Source organism: Cynara cardunculus (genome assembly GCF_001531365.2).
Source record: "Cynara cardunculus var. scolymus isolate 2C chromosome LG 12, CcrdV1, whole genome shotgun sequence".
NCBI lineage: Eukaryota > Viridiplantae > Streptophyta > Magnoliopsida > Asterales > Asteraceae > Cynara > Cynara cardunculus.
Window position 1 is genome coordinate 4,770,178 of NC_037539.1, and position 5,245 is coordinate 4,775,422.

Below are 5,245 nucleotides of genomic sequence, written 5' to 3' on the forward strand. Positions count from 1 at the left end.
ATGAAAGACGATACATAAAGCTTGGAAAAGCTACGGTTCCAACAGCATTGACAATGTTTTTTGTTTATTAACTAATGCATATACCTATCACTTTAAACATTGTGTTCCCTCTTCCTTAACTTTAGAGAGCTTCATCTTCCTAACAGTTTCACATATTCCAACCTCTTGGATTTAAATTTCTGATTTGAAATCTTGAATTTTAGATTATAAGAAAAAAAAATACAACCATATATTCTAATTTTATAGAATTACAACTAATTAAGGATGTATTTGGGTATGGCTCATAGACTTAACATCACTACAACAAAATTGGGTTTATAGGACACATCCAATCTCTAAGCGTCCCAATAAACCGCTTTATAGGACCAAAGTATAAAGTGTCATATTTAAAGATGTTGTAATAAGTTTATATGACACTTTTGGGCGTCTTAACAAGTTTTTTAGGACATTTTTAATACAAAATGTTGCATTAGCAACTTTATAGAACATTTTCTAGAAAGTGTCCTATAAACTCAATTTTTTATAGAACATTTGTTTTTATAGGACAGTTTTTAAAATAATGTCCTATAAAGTTGCTAATGGGACGTTTTATGTTAAAAGTGTCCTAAAAAACTTGTTATGAAATCAAAAAACGTCATATAAACTTATTACAACGCCTTTAAATAGGACGCTTTATTTTTTTGGTCTTATAAGTTAAGTCTTATAAGGAGGTCTATTAGGACGCTTAGAAATTGGGAGTGTCCTACAAACCCGATTTTGTTGTAGTGCATGTCTTGTTTTATCCTAACTATGGCATAATATTGAAACAAACATTTGGTTATAAGTATGTTTATCATGATACCTTAAACAACATAGGGTGAAGCTTTCTTGATTGGAAAAAATGTGATAGTTTTGACATCTAACAATTAATATGAAACCTCTTTTAGAAATGGATACAAAGTGGCATGGCTTTTGAGTGGCCATTAAAACATAAACACCACCCACTAACCATCGTGACACCATTTTCAAAGACAATAAGAAGCTCATTCAAACATATGCCATGTGGGAGGTAAGGGTGGTGGGGTTAATTTTTGAAGAAAATATGGAAAAAGTTATGTATGTTGGAGATCGAGGCCAAAAAAGAGTTAAAGTCACCTACGGGTATTGGTCCAATCTTACGTGCTAATTGTATGCATTATTATTGTAAAAAATTGTGGTTGCTTTAGTATCTCTTCTTTGAAAGGGATACTTTCTTTTTGATACATATCTACATATACAATCTTAGTGGCAAGGTTTGATGGCCTTTTTTCAATTTTTATTAATATAACATTAATCACTTAATTGTGCTTTGATGCATATCTAATCGTAAATCGATGGCACGCAAAGGAAAAGATACAGTTGGGTTTACGTGAGAACACACTTTTTATGAGAACCGTGGGAACCATGGATAATCGTTGATCCAATGGCGTCAATCCACATGGGTTTTTTTTTTTTTTTTGTGAAGAAGGGACACTTTGGTCTTTTGGTTTTCGACATTTGGGCATGTCGGGATCGATTTTTGTGAATGTATGTTAATATTTTAACAATTTCATGTTAACCGCATATTAACATATGCGACGTAACTTATATGGACATTTGATCTCTTTTTACAACCATGTCATGGAAGTCCTCTTTATTATAAAATTGACACCACGTTATTTCTAGCCTTCTAATTAAAAAAAAAACTCATACGAGGATTACATGATGGTTTCAAAAGTGAGCTTTAGGGGGTTGTTTGTTTACTTCTTAATAGTTCCATTAAGAGGCATCATCTGAATCATTAAGAAGTGAATCTTGTTTGACAAAAAAAAAATCTGTCTCTTAATGGTTTCAAAACTCTCTGAATGATTTTGTATCATGGACCTCCCTTAACCATTTAGCGCTCTGATTTCATTGTAAACAATTACCAAACAATTATATTTCATTTTATAGTATATTATGAAAGCATATTAATCATTCTGACCATTTAATCATTTTGCATCAAACCATTCAGCAACTGTCAAACAACGTTTATATTCAAAAGTGCTTGTGGAAAAACAAGTTATCAAATCTAAAAGCAGATCTAGTTATTGTCCTAAAAATTTCACATGTAAAGCATATATAGGCAAACTCAACTCCCATCATTTCTATGACTTGTTTAACTCGTGCCCAAACTTATAAATATGGTGGAATTAAAGCTAATTAATTGTTTATAAGAAAAGAAAAGCCATTAACGTAAGTTATATATATTTGACTTTGCTATTTATTTCCATGTTTCACTTTTCCATCTAATTAAATTCTGACTTTTGAACCTCGTATATATCTTTCTAATTAGTTAGCTTTTTTAATAATTTGAGTTGCTTTAATTTCTTCTAAACAAGGTAAGTTAATTATATGAGAGGGAAATGAGAGTTGATACAAAATTTATTAAATTAAACACAAATTTTTTGTGATATTGAAGTCGAAGATCATGATTAGTATTGATGAGTACAAAATTAGTTTTAAAAATAATAAAATTGATGTTAAAAACTAAATTTGTACATACGACTTATGTCTTAACAATTTATGCACACATAACTTGTGTGTTTAATTGCACCTAATTATTTGATCTTTATGTTATATTAAATACATATATATAGGGTTGGGTTCACGTGAGACCAAGGGTTTTTCGTGAGACCCGTAAAACCAATTTATTTATTTATTAACTGTTTTCTTTTCTTATTATGTAAATAAGCGTGTATCATAAATTCACAATGAATATAATATCTCAGCCTACACTTAGAAAAATATATTGTAATTAATTCCATGGTAAATATTAACGTTGCCAGCCTAAGTTAATGTGACCTGTTGCCTTGGATTTTTTTTTTTATAGCCATGGTTTTTTTAGGGTAGTTTATGTGTACTAATTAATTAATCTTCTAAACGATTACCAAAAATCATCACAAGTAAACTTTCACGACTACAAAAGCTTTAGTAACCTTTGTATTAAAACCATAATAGATAAGATTTTTTATTACATGCTTTAATTAAGACTTAATCGGTGTGTCGTATCCTAACAATGACGGCCAAGTGTGACGGATCCATTTTTCCTCCACAAAATATTTGTTTTTTTATTTAATCTATTTATTTATTAATATTTGACTATAATAATTAATATATTTATAAGTTTATTAATTTTATATGTATTTTCAGTTATGAAGCAAATGTAATTATTGTAATGAAAATAAGAGTATAATAAAATATTTGTATCCTTTTTCTTACTTTGGTTAATATTATAAACTAAATCAAAATTTCATAATAACAAACTTAAATAAAAAATATTTATTTTTTATTATAATAGTTAATTATATCTTACATTTTTTACATTTTTGTAAAATAAACAGCAATAGAAAAATATAATATAATTATTATAATATGAAATGGGCTAGATAAGATCCACCTCTATAAATTGTTAAATGCACTTATACCTATTAATTTCTTTATATCTATAATATCTTATTAAGCAAATTTAGCAAAAGTTTTAAAGTCTTAAAATACTAAATGACCAAAATACCCTTTATACTCATTTTTTCACCCCTCATCTCCTCACATACACTCACCCCCTTACATACACTCATCATCTCACAACCGATTTTTTTAAAATTATAATTTAAAATTTACACTTTATACTCTTATAATTAATTAATTAATTTACTTTACGTATTTTACTTTTAAATGTTTATTTTAAACCTTTATCAAATTAACATACATAATCGTATATCAATTAAAACATGTTTAAAAAATACATTTTTATTTTAACAAGTTACACCATTATAATCTTCTCGTTAATACCTTCAAAATGAGTCCAATATTGAATAGTTTTTTACTTAATTATATTATTATATATTATATATATTGTGAAATTTTTTTTTTAATATTTACGATTTATACTTTTATARTTATTTATTTATATATATACTATATATTTTGGGGTTAGGCTGTCCAAATTGCACTGTATAATATGTTTTGAATTAATATGTTCTTGGGTTTTTTTGAAATATATATATATATACATGTATTAATTCAACCTTAATCTGAGTTTTTGGACAAGAAAAAAGGTAAGCAGTTGAAATTTCATTCTAAAATCCATATTTTTTTGTCTTTTCATGGCTTATGATCTGTCAAATTTGTAGTTTTTTTTTATTGGTTTTGAGTGTTTACCTTAAAACTCAAGTTTCTTGGTTCTTTGCTCTTGGTGTAAATCGAATATATTTGTGGAGTCGTTTAAATATGTTGGATTTTAAATATATTGGATTTTAAACTGTCATACAATTTTTTTCCAATGATAGTCTGTAATTGAAATCATAACTCTTATTTATTCAAATTGTATTAATATGCAAAGACCAATTGTAACCTATATCATCGTTAAATCTTATCTTATAAAACCAGTGGAACTTCAAAATCGTTAAAATTCATGGTTCCCGCCGCATTGCACGGGTACACAACTAGTATATATATATATATATATATATATATATATATATAGAGAGAGAGAGAGAGAGAGTTTGGTTCAAATACTAACCAAGATTTTTGTGTTAACCTTGTTAATCAATATTGGTCATTGATTCTTACAATAAAGGGTTGTGATTAATCAAGAGAAAAAAATTAAATTTTTAAATTTACAATTTCAAAGAACACATGTGAACAAAGGGGAAAAAGGTATTTAGGTAATTTTTTTTTTATGTAACTCCCATATCATTAATTGGGAGTTATAAAATCAAAAAATCTCATTATTTTTATTAATTTATTTTTGTTAATGTAAGAACCATATGAACACACACACACACACACACATATATATATATATATATACATATATGAACCATTGTGTCAAATACGAACAAAAATTGACATATATATGAACTTGGACTGTATARCATTTATGAACACAATATGAATATAATAAGAATAGTTGTTACACGAAAATAAATAAATAAAAAGGTATGAACACAATATGAACAGTTTTTGAATAATAGTTCCTTCATTATGAACACATTCAGGAGCAAACCAATGTTGAGATATGCAGCTAGTGTACATATGAACACAATATGAACAGTTTGTGAATAATAGTTTCTACTATTTATATATTTAAGACATGATTTAATATGAATTTTATATTATCGAAATGTGTAAATATATAAATTTTTTTAGTTTATATCTAGAATTGAAAGAATATATATATATATATATATATATATATATATATATA